At 42.6% G+C, this 17,837-nt stretch overlaps 1 long non-coding RNA gene across 1 annotated transcript; it reads right to left on the bottom strand.

Annotated features, from left to right (window-relative positions):
• Nucleotides 1-1,250: 1,250 nt before the first annotated feature.
• LOC135221737 (uncharacterized) lies at nt 1,251-6,543 on the bottom strand. Its single transcript, XR_010316078.1, has 2 exons — nt 1,777-6,543; nt 1,251-1,452 (listed from the first exon to the last, which is right to left on the bottom strand). It is a non-coding gene; the product is annotated as an uncharacterized LOC135221737 (long non-coding RNA).
• Nucleotides 6,544-17,837: the final 11,294 nt, after the last annotated feature.

Here is a 17,837-nt window from a genome sequence, read left to right as displayed (position 1 = left end):
AAGGGGCGTGACAGTGCTCCCTTTGAAGAGGTAGAAGAGGGCTGGGGCATTCCTCGAGATCCCTTAGAAGCAGAGGACTTCTTTGGGGCCAATGAAGAGTTTAGCCAAACTCGAAGGTCTAGCTGCAGTGGAGCGCCCAAGCACAGAAGCCTTCACTGTTGCCTGGTGAACAAGCCGGTCCTTGTCATCGTCCTGCCGCAGCATCTACCTGTTCTCTAATGAAGAGAGAGGTAGTAAAACCAGCAAACGTCCGTTCCTTAAGGCCAAAACCAACTCGGAACCAAGCGACCTGGTTACTTGAGAGGACAGCATCACGTCTCTTGAGCACCAGGTTAGCCCACAGATTAGCAGTCTGGTGGGCCAGGTAGGTAATAGCCCTACCCCCAGACTGACACAGACCCCTGAAGGCCCCAGAGGAAAGCAGCAACCTTAGACACTGTGAAAGACCACAGGTCTAGCCAGGAGACTGCTGGAGAACCGCCAAGGCGGTGGCTTCCAACGTTGCTGCCTCCTGCTGTGAGAGAGAAATTCTCTCGCCAGTCAGGTGCTGCACTGACAGACCCAGACCAAGCCAAACCAGGTCCGGGTCCACCTGCTTGGTCGGTAGAGGCCTTTCTGAGGGTGTGTAAAAGTGCCTCTGGCGAGGTAGCGGAGAGGGAAGCAGTCTACCCAATCTCTTGTCCTGAGACAAGATTATTCACTTGATCCAACACTCTGTTAGCCAAGGCTGACCATGGAAGTCCTGTGGAGCCTTGGGTTCCCTCTTGGGTCCCCAAAAAGATTCAAGGCAAGAGGGGCAATCTCCAGTAGAGGAGGTCGCAGCTGCTTCCTCGAGATTGTTGTGCTGACGTATCAATGTGACAATCTCTGCAAAGGACCATCCAGTCCTTCCAGGGATTGTTCCTCCCGATCTATCCCCCCTTGAGGGAGAACCTCAACAGACCCCTTAGATCCATCCTCAACGATTTTAGTGTACGTTCGACGGAGGTCCTAAAACACCAGGGACATAGGTTGCTGCCGCTGAATCCCGTGAATAGGACTCTATGGGATTCCTACTATTCACCTCATCCTTCCCAGTGTAGCCAGAATAAGCAAAAGGGAATAGGAGAGGTGGATCAGATGCTCTCGCTACTTTAAGTCCTGCTGCCAGGGGAAGTGAGCCGAGTCCTTTCACGACCCACGGTGGTGAACTAAACTTTTGTAAACACTTATTCACTTAAACAAAACTTAGGAAAGTAATTTAAACAGCCTTAACATACAGATTAATATAATTATTAACACCTTACAATTAACAACAAACACGCTGAAGGTGGCAAGCCAAATAGTACATTCGTATGTTAGACCGCTTTATAGTTAAATGGAATTCCTGTCGACGAAAGGACCTCATCCAAAACGTAGACGAAGCGAGAAAGTCCTTTTCAGTGAATATGTTTAGTTCGTAACCACTCTGTCCTAAAAATATGAACAATATCACTATTAGTGACATGGAAACAGTAAGTCAAATTAAACTAACCCAAAATTACTCAAAATTAAGCTGCATAAATTTTTACAGGGCTTCGCACAAAATAAATTTAACCAAAGCCCTAAACTTCATAACAATGCAACCTTTAACGCAAATAACCTGGGAATTTTATATGAATAAATTGACTCAAAAGGACCAAGAATAGTTATTTAATAATTAAGGGTTTAGCAAGACCTTTACTTAAATATAAATGAAAGTACTGGAAATAACTAGGAATCGAACTAAAACCCGCTTCCTTCAGTGGAACCCCATACCTGTTATTATCCAGAGAGGCATATAAGTGGAAGTGACGACGACGTTCACCACAAGAGCAAGTTGCAGATAAAGGAGCCAATTATACGACACATCAAGCTAGGACTCCACTTGGGCTCAATCACACACAACGATGCTGAATACATCAAAGTAAGCCCTTGGTCATAACTCGAGGACGAGGACTTCAGAACTGCATACGTCTCTACGTGGCACATGGTCGTGGCAAACCAATCGAAGAAGCTATCCAGTGGTCCAGTGAGGGTTTTACAACATCCACATATTGTTTATATTCCTCACTGTATAATTATCGACGAAGAACCACATCTGCGAAAAACACTTGAACACGAAGATTAGTAATTTCACAGAAGGCTTAGAGGAATAGGAGGAGGAGTTGCTGCCATACTGCGGACTGAGTGATGACTACTCCTGTCTTTCAGTACATAACCATATCGGCTTGTATAGTATAACAAGGTAATAAGGGAACCAATGGAAGAGGGTTAAAAATGAAAACAATCTAATTGAATACCAACTTAAAACTATCAAACAACTACTTACTCCCTTTGAGTCAAAATATGCGGTTAATACAAACAAAAAATGGAAAGTTACGAATTATATTCGTAATTTTCTGGACACAAGTGGATGGGTTTACCAGTGTTGGTAGCAGCGCTGCTACCAGCACTGGTGGGAGCAACACCCTTGCCAGCAGCAGCGCTGCTAGCAGTGACGCGGCTCCCTGCCTGGCAAGATCGAGCATCGTCCTCATGACGCATCCCAGTATTCTTCGAGGCTGAAGCACCAAGCGAAGAGGACTGTATAGGGGACCTCATCTTGACCTCTCCTGATGCTCTATCCCAAGGGACAGAGGCATCAACTGTGGCTCCTGACGAAGAACCAGGCTTGGTCCTTGCAGGTGGGTCTGAGCCATGGCTCGGTCCCTTCTCTGGCCCCGTGCCACTGTTGCAAGTCTCCAACAAAGCCCCAGTCCCGCTGGCAGCACCTTTGAAATTAGGGACTGGAAGGCGAACCTTAGTTCGTGCTCCAGAGGCTCCCAAGACCCTGGCCTCTGAAGGCGAGTCAAGGTTCCCTCTTCTGGTGTGGGGTGAGCCAATGAGAGAGCCAACTGCCTCCCCTCCCCGGAGGGAGGATACAGACCCTTAGAAGATCAAGGCAAGACTTCTTAGGGGGCGGAGAGGCTACCTTCCCCTTCTGAGGTTGTGAAACCTTCAAAGGGGGGGAGGTGTGGAGGGGGCAGACGAAGACGACGACGACGAAGATGAAGACAAAGACGACGACACCTTCCTCAATCTCTCCTTCTTCGACAGCTTCTGCAGGAGCGTTGACCCATGCTAACCAAGGAACATCAGCAGAAGTAGGTTTGCTGCAGCAGGGTTAGCAACAGATACAGGCGCAGGAACAGGGCAGGGCACTGGTTCGTGTTCTGCGGCTGACATAATGGCAGGTATGGCTGGTATATCAACCATGTGACAAGGGAAGGACAGGGAACCTCGATACTATCAACAATGGCATCCTGAAACCAGGAGGGGGGGGGGGGGGTGGCATCGGTAGGTTGGATGACTGCAGATGTTGCCCTCCAACCAAGGAAGATGTCACACTCGTGGGGTGACGTGCCCACACCAGGTATGGAGGTGAGTAATAACCAGGTGGGGACTCGGTAGCCATGGTGTTGGTGGTGGTGGTGACTATGGAGTGGGTAGCATTACTGCTGGAAGCACGGTTGGGATGAGCAAGCAGTGTTTTTGGTCAGGGGGCGCCCACAATTCCAAGGAAAGAACAAGCCTAGCCTAGTCCTGACACCTCACCTGCAGAAGCAAAAGTCAGGTTAGGGAGAGTAACTCCTCACTCTAAAGGAAGACCTTCAGGGCGAGCAGAGAAACTAAGAGAGCGTTACCCAGCTCAAAGGCCGCAATTTCCCCCCAATTCACTGAAGGAGGAAGCAGAGAGAGAGGCCTCCCCCGAAGGGATGGCAGAAAGTGCAGGACGGTTGCCTGGAGAGAGGAATGAGGAAGATGGGTTTGCAATATTTGGAGTGGTTGGGGGTGTATTACTTCCCACCACGGTTTTGGGTTTACTCACATACCTCCTCCCTGCAAGCTTCCCCCACTGGGCAGCAGACCACAAGGGACACTCTGCACACATGATATCTCTGTTAAACTCATGCCCTCGGCATGAAGCGCATAGGGAGCGAGGATCTACCTTGAAAGAAGCACAGATTTTTCTGCACTTCTTGCCATCTACCCCTGGGCATTGCCGGCTGGAGGTAGAGGGCAGCAAAGGCTGTAAATCCAGGATTTCCTGATTATTCATAATAACACAAGCAATTCACAATTATACAGAGACAAAAAAGAATAATCCCACCAGGATAGATGAAAGAAGACAGCATAACAAGTCGGGCAGAGAGCAGCGAACACGCATCTTTCCACGACAACGGCCAAAAGCAAATTGGAATGTTTTCATCCAGTCGGAGAGACTACCAACGACCGGACCGATAGTTAACTACCAAACCATCTTGTTAAAGAATTCAGCAGCCATGTCCAGGCTAAACCTTAAGTAATTCCTATTGTAAAGGACTGACGGTTTGTATATCGTGTAGGAACAAAGAATTGTTGTACACATACCCATCATTCATACTATAATGAACCTGACTTACTTCAGCAGGTTCTTAAAAAAAAAAAAAAGAAGAAGGGACTGGAATGACTAAAAGAAACAAGCAAACCACAGAGGAAGGTGTTCGAAAGAAACCGAGAAAGTTACCTTAATACATACTAATCTATTACATAATGAAATTTACAAATTTACAAATGAGTTCAGGTCTGGGAAATAATGACATCATTACCAATAATATATTAACTAATAAATAAGAGTGTTCAATAAATGCAAAACAACATAATGCATCTACTCATGTTAACAAAACACCATTAACATCAATAACAATGAACACAACAGCAATAAACATTAACTCAAATCAAAATATTAACAAAAATCTATGAACACTTGAGGTACATCAAAACCAATTCACACGTAGCATAAATAATGTCATAAATAGTAAACAGGCAGCATAAACTACTGCTGCTATAACCCAGACTCATTGCCATCCCAAACCTGATTGTCACAATCACAGCGAAAGCGACAGACGACAACTCCCAAAACACAAAAACACCACTCGGTAGGGAGTGCTCACCCAAAACAAGTAACATCCATAGAACGATTGTTCCCACAAAATAACCTCTAAACCTTACACTTTACCAAGGGAAAAAAAAAAAAATTTTTTTTACTCCACCACCACCTGAAGCTGCCAGAACCCTGCCAGCCAAATCAGAGCCTAATCCTGGCACAAGGTCGCCAATGCTAACAAACCCGACTTACTTCAGCAAGTTCTTAAATAAAAAAAAGAAAGGGACTGGACTGACTGGAAGAAACAGAGGCAAACCGAAGAGGAAGGTGTTCAAAAGAAACCGTGAAAGTTACCTTAATACTAATTCATTACATAATGAAACTTACATATTTACAAATGAGTTCAGGCCTGGGAAATAACTACATTACCAATATTAACGAATTAACTAATAAATCAGTCTGTTCAATATACAGTAATGCCTCAGGTTATGAAATTAATCCATTCCGAAGCGGCCTTCATAACCTGATTTTTTCGTATCTAGAACTACATTTTACATATAAATTGCCTAATTCGTTCCAAGCCCTACAAAAACACCACAGTAAATTTTATAATAAAGCTAAATTGACCAATAAACAATGAAATACAACAATTTGGACCATTCAATACCTAACCTAACTGTGCCTGACCTATAAATAAAGTGTATTAATGTACAGGGTACAAGAAATACTGTACGTACATATGTAGTAAAATGTGGAACCTTACCTTTAGAGTGAGGTGATGTCCGAAAGTGGCGACAGAGGAGAAGGACAAATGGCAGAAAACATGAACACTTAACTTTACGAAACACATTAAAAAATGGCAGAAAACATTAACACTAAACTTTACGAAACACATTAACAAATGGCAGAAAACATTAACACTTCTTGATTATCTCCATCTTCGTCTTCATAGAAAGCATCCTCTTCTTTCCGTGAACTTCAGCAACATTCTTGGGACCCATGGCTAATAATGTAACTAATTAAGTTCACACACAACATGATAAAGTAACTTACAGTATAACAAAAGCGAAATTACTAACACGAATTCATGTTATTAAACAAAATCTATGTGAATGAATGAATTCCAGGTGTTTATGATAATGCTGCTGCAACGAAATGGTCAAGGAATGCCTTTACATAGAGGCATGATGGGACAGATGCTGAACAATAGGAGAGCACCAATGGCAGAGCGGGAGGATGGTGGCGAGTCTACGGAGTTGGCAGTGCACGAGTTTTAAAATTGTTCTTGGCAGCCCGGGCGAATCTTGGACTTTACAGTACATACACCCTTTCGCAACCTAAATTATTTTCGTACACAGAAGCAAAAAAATCTTTGTCTTTGCCTTCATAACCTGGATTTTTCATACGTAAGGCCTTCGTATGTAGGGGTATGACTGTACAATACATAATAAAAAATGTATCTACTCAAGTTAACAAAACACCAATAACATCAATAACAATGAACACAACACCAATAAACATTAACTCAAACCAAAATATTAACAAAAATCTGTGAACAATTGAAGTACATCAAAACCAATTCACACACAGCATAAATAATGTCATGAATAGTAAATAGTCAGCATTAACAATCATGCAATGATGTTATTGTTATAATACAATTAAGTTTGTTCATACTTACCTGGCAGATATATATATAGCTGTATTCTCCGAAGTCCGACAGAATTTCAAAATTCGCGGCACACGCAGTGGGCGGCCAGGTGGTAGTACCCATTCCCGCCACTGGGAGGCGGATATCAGGACTATTCCCATTTTCTATTCATATTTTATCAGTGCCACTGTCTCCTGAGGGGAGGTGGGTGGGCACTTTAATTATATATATCTGCCAGGTAAGTATGAACAAACTTAATTGTATTATAACAATAATATTTTGTTCATGAAACTTACCTGACAGATATATATATAGCTGAATCCCACCTTAGGATGGTGGGAAGAGACAGAATAGGATTTTTGGGAAACTAAATTAAGTAGATGATATACATCTTGGTTCCTCACCTGTTAGCATAGCCGACTTCGTGATTACTGTCACCAAAGTCTGCTTCTGCGTTACTAGAGTTGCCAGCGAGGTAGAAACCTGTAATGCTGGTGCGCTCTAGATGATCTGTCAACGGGGGCGTGACCACAATGTGACTAGACCATATGACCATACTTCTGAGGGCAACGAAGCTAAAAACCACCACCTGACCTAACCTATCAAAGTTAGTTCCATAACTTCTAGGCTAAAGAAAATGAACGCGCCTCCAGCGACCAACCCTTCATAGTTAAAAGCACACCTATCCCTTTTCTATAGGATAGGATTCGTGTTGCTTGCTGCCCCCAATAATATATCTACGGATATGTATGGTCCTAGCGACTTACAGATCTCAAATGTCGTCTTCACATCCCGTCGGGAGTGTGAAGCGAACACAGAGTTGCTTCGCTAAAGCGTGGCACTCAGGATGTTACTGAGTGTCATGCCCTGTTGAAATGCTTCCGAGGCCGCGCCCTCACCTCTTGAGCATTCATATTAAGAAAAAATCTCAAATCTTTATGCAAACATAATGAATGAGACTTCTTAAAAGAACTCCTTGACTATAATGCCAGGGTGTTCTTGGACATGAACCAGTCTGGTCTTTTATGGAACACCGCAGATTGTCCGTTGACCTCTACTTTCTATAGTTTTATCAAGATAAAACTTGAGAGACCCGACAGGGCACAGGACTCTCTAATGCCCTTGCCCAATAATTTGTGCCATACCCTTGGTCTCCAAGCCTTCGGGTCAAGGGTTAGACAGGTTTTCGTTCTTATCAAGAACGGAAGGCTTAGAGGACAGACCGCATTATGTCCTTTAAAGCTAAAACCTCTGATGATGGCTAAAACCTCACTAACCCTCTTTGCCGTGGCTAGAGCGGTTAGAATGTTAGCCTTTCTGGTCACATGTATTAAGTTCGCAGAAAGGATAGGTTCGAAATGCTTTTGGCATCAGAAACTCAGACTACGTCTAAGTTCCATGCCGGAACCTGCGATCCAGAGAATTTCAAGATCTCCCCAGACCTCAAAGATCGTGAAGCTTTGTTGTTTGACAGAACCGAATCTCTGAGCCTAGAGGCCGTCTACAACATATTTGCATATTCTACAATAGTTAGGACTTCTAGCTTATCTCATACTTCATACGGAAAGATAGAACCATAAAGAAATTCACAGAGGTCAAGGTGGAGGAACAGTCATTTCCCTTCACTATCTCCAGAAACGGCCCCCTCCGATTGAACACTGAAAATAGGCAGCACTGCTTTGCCTTGGCCAAGAGACTGCCATTAATCTTGAAGATCTTATCGCTTCTCGATAGTCTGAACGCCTTCAGACTCAGAGAGGAGAGATATTAGATACTTCACTAAGTGACGATGTTAGATTACACTGATTCTCTCGGGAAGGGTCTTTGGACAATTCTCTGAATTACCTGACCTCTGTGAATCCAATCTCTTAGAGGCCAACATGTGGCGACTAAAGCTAATCCTCTAGGATCATGAATAAGGGAACAACTTAAGAGGAAGCTCCTTCGTCTTCAATATTACGAAAAACTTAACGAAAGGACGCCCTCAGTCTCTCCTCACTTTCGACATACTTCTAAGTGAGGATTACTCAGACGTCAGTAGTTGTTGCCTTCGATCGAGAAGACCCGCACGGACGTGCACTAGTTTAACGAACCTCTTGAGGATCGTTACGTTCCGTGCCCAAGCCCATAACCAATTCTCTCTTCTTGAGCTATGAGAGAGCTGAGAAATTATCAGAAATGATTTGGGCCACTCGATCCAAACTCACCCTTCGAGGAACTGGAGAGCCGACCAATTTGGCTTACCAATTCTTTCAGACAATGTGCCAGAACATCTGTTCCTCTGTTCGGATGTCTGGCACCCTCTCGCTATCACCCGAGGTGATCCTCAAGCCGTTGAGAGAAAATTAGAATTATTACTAGATCTTTGATGTTATTCCAATTTCTTCGTGAGGAAAAATTGTAGAGGTCTGAATTGCTGTTTATTCAGGGAAAACAAGCTTCTCCAGCGAGGAAATGGTCCCCAGCAAACTCATCCATTCCCTCACTCAGCCTGCTTCCTTCCCTAAATAAGGCTGCGCTTTGCATAAGCAGGAGAGCATTATTATAGAGCTATGCCGCGGTAGATTCGTACAGAATTCTGTTACCGTGCGGTAAACCCACACCGAACAAGTATTAAGAGATATCTTGTTGAAATTTTCTAAGTAAACGGAAGGCATGTTCATTCATGATTACTAGAAATTTCCTCAACCCGAGGCTAAAATCCATGATTGTAGGGCAGAGAGACGGTTTATTCAGCCATTCCCGCAAGGGAGAGAGACGTAACCAACAGCGCATGACACCGAGCTAGCCGGTACTGCGTAGATCACAGTAACAGCAGCCTTGTTCATCGTCTCGCACTATCTGCCTGAGTTGCCAGCTACTCCTTTTACGAAGGGATAGGTATGAAATTATCGAGCAAAAGGAAACTCTCAAGCAGGCATATTTAAACGAAACAAAATTTGCTAAATACAGAAGCTGAGTTGGTGTTGCAGTTCAATTAGAATACTTCTCGTCTAAGTCGCAATCCGTAGAATAACTAGGATATGCGCCTACCCCTCGGACAATTCAACTGCTTAGTAGAATCATGTCGCGAGGTTAATATACGTAGTATATTTATAGGATCTGAACAACGATCTCCATCCTAAATTCTTTCCTTCAAGAAAACAAAATAAGGATTGGAGATCGACCACCTTCGATCTCTATCAAAAAGAGTGAAGGAGAAGTCTTCCTCAAAGGAAAGCTTCAATGGTGAACAGAATACTGTCTGCCTGAGTTGCCAGCTACTCCCTTTACGAAGGAATAGTAGGTATGATATTATCGAGCAAAAGGAAACTCTCAAGCAGGCCTATTTAAACGAAACAGAATTCGCTAAATACAGAAGCTGAGTTGGTGTTGTCGTAACAATACCTGAAGAGTTGTTCTTACTCCGAAAACTCTTGGAAGGTTGAAGGGAGTGTCAAATAAATACATTAGAACAACAGTTCTTTCGGCTTCTATCCGCAGAGGTAAATACGATATGCGTATATGACTTGACCCATGCGTTAGCAAAATGACGCAAAGATAAACTACGTAAGTATTGTAGTAATTTGAACATCGAATTCTCTACTACATCTTTCCTCGACGAGGAAGAGAGAAAGAAAGGAAAACGACTGTCCACGTTCTAATGAATGAGACTTTTTAAAAGAACTCCTTGACTCTTTGCCAAGAAAAGGGAGTAATATTCGAATAGAGATCATCAAGAGAGAACCGAGGATCGAAAAGGACCGTTCAATGTTCTTATGATATTGGACATAAGACTTCCTGGATCTAGTCTACAAGTCTTTTTCTTACTCCCCGGATGACCCTCTGAAAATGAATGAGAGCTCTTCCGAAATTTGTTAATGAGTTTATCCGCTTAAACGATAAAAACGTTAAAATCTATGTCAATGAGAACTACCCCATTTATGAGGGGTCCCCCACTTAAATGACAAAACGTTTAGTATCTTGACAATGGGGAAAACGTCCTTACTTGACAAAACTATTTGCACTTTGCTAATAGGGGAAAACCCTTTAACATGACCGAAAGTCACCCAGGAATCCGAGTATATAATCTTCCCGATTCTCAGAGAAATCGATGAAAAGGAAAGAGGGATCGAAGAAAAAATTCGGGTATGTCTCTCCGCTAACTCCGAATCCTTTTTAAAAATTTCTGTAAAGGAATGTCCTGTGGAGAGTCCTGAAAAACCTCCTCTTGACGAGCGTTTATAAAGCGTTCAAGCGTCCTAAGAAACGTCCTGAACAGCAAATAAGACGCCTTCTACAAGTCTTTTCTCTCGCAAAGCGTCCTGCCGAGCTTCCACCGAAGCGTCCTGGCGAATGTCCACAAAAGCGTCCTCATAAGCGTCCTGCCGAGCGTCCTCAAAAGCGTCCTGCTTAGCGTCCTGGAAGCGTCCTGCTGAGCGTCCTCAAAAAACGTCCTGCGTAGCTACGAGCGTGTCTGAGCAGAGAACACCAAGCCTTCTGAACGACGTTTCAGAGAGGAACTCGTTGAGCGCCTGATGCATGCAAGGCCCGCCAAGAGGCGTCCTGGCGAGCGACCTTGCCAACATCTCAATGTTATGACGAACCGCGTTTTGCGTATGACGTTGAATATTTTCAAGGGACGTCCTCATGCGAGTCTCCATGGAGAGCCGCACGCTGCTCCTGAAGTGTGTGAACACTAAAGGAAGACGTATGGCATTCGTCTTCAAGACGGGCCTTAAAGACCTTCATACCTTCTTACAAAGACAGTGGCCGCCTGTGCGACAACTTGCGTCTTAGTAATGCAAAAGAACATCTCCAGAAACGCACTCAGCACAAAGGAACGCCGAGCGTCCGAAAGACACCCTCGCAAGGTGCTTGCCGAGCGTCCTGGAGAATGTCTCTACTTATAGGACGTCGAGCACCTCCAAAAGCTTCCTCACGTCTAAATTGCCCTTCTTATGCCGAACCAGAGACATAAGTTGTTTGACTGTGCAAAGCAGCTTGCCGGACGTCAAACTTATCAGCTTGCTTTTTCGAAGTAAAGCAAACGTTACATAACGTATACGGAGCGCCATGAGGAGAGGAGACGAATACTGAGTTGCTCCTCCAAAAGGTGGAATCTAGAATGTCCTTGATTACCAAATTCTTTTGGAATGCTAGCGAGGTTGAAACAGCTCTAACTTCATGAGCGTTCACTCGCAGGAGGCTCAAATCACTCTTCTGGCAAGATGAATGAGCCTCCTTAATATGTCCCTTAGGAAAAGAGCCAGTGCATTCTTCGAAAAGGGTAAATGTGGTCTCTTCCTGAGCACCATACATTACCCGAAGGACCTCTTACTTCCTTCGTTTATGTAAATAAAATTCGAGAGCCCTGACAGGGCACAGGACTCTTTCATCCTCTCGTGACGAGAGAGAGGACGTGAAGCGTCCGTCTTCTCTAAAGCTTCTTTAGGGGGCGCGAGTCCTTTCGAGAGCTCCAACACCTGTGTGGGGAGGACGCCTCGGAGGACGAGAAACAATCCTTCAAGATTCGTGCACGTGCTCGATCTTCGGCAGCCTGGGAAGCGACAACAGGACCTGCCGAAAGGAAGCCAGATCAGCATGAAAAACCCGTAACCCTCCTTCGGCTTTTGACATGCCCTCTTTCCCTGGTTTCCTGGGAGTCCGACAGAGGTCTAGGCCTAGAGGCGTTATGGGGCCGATCTGACGTTCCCTCCTGACGAGAGAGAGGACGTGAAGCGTCTCTTCTCTAAAGCTTCTTAGAGGGCGCGAGTCCTTCCGAGAGCTCCAACCCTTGTGCGGGGAGGACGCCTCGGAGGACGAGAAGCAATCCTTCAAGATTCGTGCACGTGCACGATCTTTAGCAGCCTGGGAAGCGTCAACAGGTCCTGCCGAAGGGACGCCAGATCGGTGGGGAGCCCCCGTAACCCTCTTGCGGCTTTCGACATGCCCTCTCCCTGAGTCCTGGGAGTCCGACAGAGGTCCAGGCCTAGAGGCATTATGGGGCCGATCTGACGCCCCCTCCACAACACAAGGGGCACTACACTTCACAACACTGATTGGAGAGCGAGCACTTTAGTCTAAGATTACTTGATGTAATCCTCTAGCAGACACTTCTTCTAGGCCCGTAAGCCATACCACAGGGTTAGGCAAAATAAAATCTACAGGAGGTTAGAAGGTTCATTATTTCTAACTTCTGTTTACTGTGGAGGAAAACTCCTGATTCTAACACGCTCTAAAATGCGTACATGAATCCTACTTCTTCCGTAATCAGTCACACATTACACTAATTACATTGAACTTATGCAAAGAAAACATGTAAACGTCATATATACTAAGCGAGTGTCTACCGAAAGTTCCGGTAGCCTCACCTTACCCCATGCAGACAACAAAGTCTGAAACTAGGCTAACTAGCTTCAGACATCAAATGCAATGAAAAAATTTACGATAGCGTATGCCTAGCCACAAATCCAAGTCAATAATCGAAAGAATAATTAGGATACTTAAGCGGCTAATGAAGTTTCAAAATCCTAGGCGGAGGTCTGTAAACAGTTGTTTACACCGACCGGCGACAGAAAAAATATGAATAGAAATGGGAATAGTTCCTGATATCCGCCTCCCAGCGGTGGGAATGGGTACTACCACCTGCCGCCCACTGCGTGTGCCGCGAATTTTGAAATTCTGTCGGACTTCGGAGAATACAGCTATATATATATCTGTCAGGTAAGTTTCATGAACAAAATAAGTAGTATATACAATAGTAAACAGGCTGCATAAAGACTTATACAGTAATAAATCAGCAGCAAAAATCAACAATCGTGCAGCATCAAAACAGTACCAAACTGCATAACAACGGGTAGCATAACAAACAAACAATCTCTGTAGAGATGACACAACAGACCCAACTGTCAAAAAGGATGAATACCAACAGACGATCTCCATGAAAACATTGAAGCAGTCACCAACTGCAAACTGGAACATACCCACCACATAGATGATCACAGTAGCATTATCAATAGAACATGTCTGTTGTTGAACTGGAACTTAACTGCTCCACAGACGACTATGGTTTAGCCATCTACAATGCTCCTGCTACCATGGCCAACAGGTAAAGTGATACCTGCTGTAAAATCCTCCTTTCTGCTATGATAGACCAAACTCTACCATTTTAAGCTAAAATACTGCTGTTCTAACCCAGACTCACTGCTATCCCAAACCTGACTGAATGTCACAATCACAGTGAAAGTGACAGACGACAACTCCCCAAACACAAAAACACCACTGGATAAGGAATGCACACCCGAAACAAGTAAACAACCGTAGAATGATTGTTCCCAAAAAAATAACCTTTAAACCTCACACCTCCTTACCCAGTGGGAAAAAAAAATTTCTTTACACTTCACCACCTCCTGAAGCTGCCAAAACCCTGCCAGCCAAATCAAAACCTAATCTTGGCACAAGGTCGCCAATGTTAACGAACCAGACTTACTTCAGCATGTTCTTAAATAAAAAAAAAAGGAAGGGACTGGATTGACTGGAACAAACAGAGGCAAGCCACAGAGGAAGTTGTTCAAAAGAAGCCATGAAAGTTACCTTAATACTAATTTATTACATAATGAAATTTACATTTTTACAAGTGAGTTCAGATCTAGGAAATAATTACATTACAAATAATGAATTAACTAATAAATCAGTCTGTTCAATAAATATAAAATAACAAAATGTATCTACTCAAGTTAACAAAACACCAATAACATCAATAACAATGAACACAACACCACTAAACATAACTCAAATCAAAATATTAACAAAAACCAACATTTGAGGTACATCAAAACCAATTCACATGCAGCATAAATAATGTCATAAAGTGTAAACAGGTAGCATAACAATCATACAATGATAAGTAGTATAGACAATTGTAAACAGGCTGCATAGACTTATACAGTAATAAACAAGCAGCAAAAATCAACAATCGTGCAGCATCAAAACATAGAACCAAACTGCACAACTCTGGGTAGCATAACAAACAAACAATCTCTGTAGAGACGACATACCACCCAACTGTCAAAAAGGATGAATACCAACAGACGATCTCCATGAAAACATCGAAGCAGTCACCAACTGTATACTGGAACACAGCCACCACACAGATGATCACAGTAGAATCATCTACAGAACCTGTCTGTTGTCGAACTGGAATTTAACTGCTCCACAGACGACTATGGTTTAGCCACCTACAATCCTTCTGCTACCATGGCCAACAGGTAGTGATACCTACTGTAAAATTCTCCTTACTGATATGCTGGACCAAACTGCCATTTTAGGCTAAAATACTGCTGTTCTGACCCAGACTCACTGCCATCCCAAACATGACTATCACAATCAGAGCAAAAGTGACAGGCGACAACTCCCCTAACACAAAAACCCCACTGGATAAGGAGTGCATACCCGAAACAAGTAGACAACCATAGAATGATTGTTCCCACAAAATAACCTCTAAACCTTAAAATACACAACCCCATATATATGGTATGAAATGTCCAGACACTGCATTCTTACATCTAACAGAGAGAAGAATAAAAGGTATTGCACCTAAGACTTCTTGACTCTCCAGATCCCTTCATTTAACAATTTCATTTTTCTGGTATTGCATTTGAAAAGTGGAGCAGCTCAAGTGGTTGAGGGCAGGCAACTCTTATAATACGAATGATGAGTTTGTCAAGAAAATCATCTATTCTGCTTAATCAATATTAATACATATACTTGGCAAACAAACCCTCGAAATTGTCTTTTTCATAACCTATAAATTATTGCATCTTGAATCAGCTCTGAAAATACCAAAGCAACTACATACACTAATCAAAAAAGAAAATATATTTAAGTATGTCGTACTACTGACTCAGTGCAGCCATCATTCTATGTCCATAGATGAGCATTTTTATTTCTTCTGCTCTTTGCATGAAGGCCTTGTAGAACTGAACATCTTTATCTATTTTACTTTCTTTACAAGAACATTTTTTGGAATGGCTACTTTAAAACATTTAAAGGATATGTGAGACAAGTGCAGTACTACATAGGGAAGTGTCAAAAACTTATTTCACATCTAACCCTTTCAAATGAAAGTGATACAAATTTTATAACTTGGAGGCAAGCATCAAACCACAGCATATTTCATTATGGGCAAGAATGAAAAATGCGAAGGGATTAATTTTACTAACAGATAAAAAAAAAAATGGTGACTCCACATATATCCTGTTTTTCCTTTAATGCAGAAAAGCCTCTACATTAAATCTACTGTTTTCACTGAAATTTTTGTTTACTACTACTACTACTACTACTACTACAGTATTTGGGCAAATAGTGTAAAACTTCACTGTCAATTTCACATGCATAAATGTTGGATGATGAGGTATTTCATGTGTTTTGCCATACTTTAAAGTGAGCTGGTTATCACGGGAACAGTTAACCGACACATCTTTGCATGAGTGGATCATTAGGTTTTGGAATAACAGAACCAGCAATGTGAATGATTAAAAGAGGACTTCTACAAAACCGCTGCACTAGTATGTGATATGTCCAAGCACAACTGCTTGAACAATCCTTTATAAGGTAAACTACTGACAAATCTGATTTTTGTGCCCAAACATCCAAGAATTGGAAAAAAAATTTCTTTATCCAAAGAAATTTTTTTAATACTTTTGCAACCAACACAAGTCATTAATAAACAGAAAATGTCATATTACAAGACTGTCACATACTTAATAACTGAAGAAAGCAAATGAAAGTTAATCAACTGAAAAAGACGGTAATGTGCTCACATTATTGTACAGCTTCAAACTCAGTTGGTTCATGCTGCCCAGGCACCTAATGAGGTTCAGATGGGATTGATTGGGCTCCAAGATGAAAACACCAAGAAGTTTTTGTTTGATACCAAGTATTATTCAAATACATTTCTATTTCTGTTAAAGATTTACATCTTAACAATAATATGTACTGACCTTTTCATTATCTTTCCAATTTCAAATCCTCTCCATCTCTGCTCTAGAGGATAAATTCTTTGCATCCATACCAGTCTATCATTTATAGTTTATTGCAAGTCAACACAGCCAAGGAAAAGGACCTTATGCTCACACATATATTCTAGAAACTGGACATACATCATATATGATGGGCACCTATGCCCTTCTGCACCAATATGAGACCTAGTTAGGCAAGTCAGTAGCCACTTCCACCTCAGCAAATACATACATACCTGTATGCTAAGTCACACCCCATATCCTAGCTTGGTGGAAAAGATATTGTATGCCAATGAAATCTTATCCAAGACCCGAAAAAGAACTAAAAGCATTCATTCATCCCTGCCAATCCAGCATCAAGGAATCAGATTTTTTCATAACTTAAGCCCCTTGGTAACCAGTATGATACTTATTCTTGAGTTGCTCTTCCAGTAAATAGTGCATGATACACAATAAACAAAGAAAAGGGCACCCATTAAAGTTCCCAAAGAACTTGAAAATGGTAGATATGAAAATCAAGATAATAAGCCATCAGAAAGGGGCTGGTCTAGTTCCTTCCCTGAAAAGAATCTCTGTCATCAACAAGTCTTCTTCTTTCCCACTGTTATCCCTACAGTACAGGGTCGGTTGCCTGATGTACCTTCTCCACTGCCCTGTATCAAAGGCATCATCCTCCACCAAACTTCTTCTCTCCATATCTTCTTTCACTTTATCTCACCTTCTAATTCTCTGTCTCCCTCTCAATCTTCTTCCTCTAACAGGTTCCTTCCAAGCCCTCTTCAATCCCTCCTCGTCATCTATCCTCAACATATGCTCATACTACCTCAATTGTGACTCTTTTTACCTCTGTAATCTTTACTAAGCCTGCCCCCCTTCTTATTTCATCATTTTCCAATCTCTCAAGCAGTGATATTCCCATAATCCACCTCAGCATTCTCATCTCTGTTCTCTTAAGGGGGCCGGCCGGTACCCTTATATATGAGGGTATAGGGCAAAAAATGCAGTCATGAAAAATTTATGGAGCTTCATATGGCAATGAGAATACATATACGAAATATTTCGTCAAAATTCCTCATACTTTCATAGTTACAGGGTAATTAGTAAACATAACTCAATAAGCCTAAAACATTGATCCATTCAAGAAAATGCAATATATCTTCTGTTATCGTAAATTTTGATAATTATTGTCAAAGAAATTGTGAGAAATGGCATCTGTAGAGATTCCGTGAGTCGCAGAAGGGAGTATCAAGTTCAACCATGATTCAGTGCGAGCACAGAC

This window comes from Macrobrachium nipponense, chromosome 3 (assembly GCF_015104395.2).
Source record: "Macrobrachium nipponense isolate FS-2020 chromosome 3, ASM1510439v2, whole genome shotgun sequence".
Lineage (NCBI taxonomy): Eukaryota > Metazoa > Arthropoda > Malacostraca > Decapoda > Palaemonidae > Macrobrachium > Macrobrachium nipponense.
Note: the sequence above shows the minus strand (reverse complement) of the source record. Positions and strands in the feature narration are given on the sequence as shown.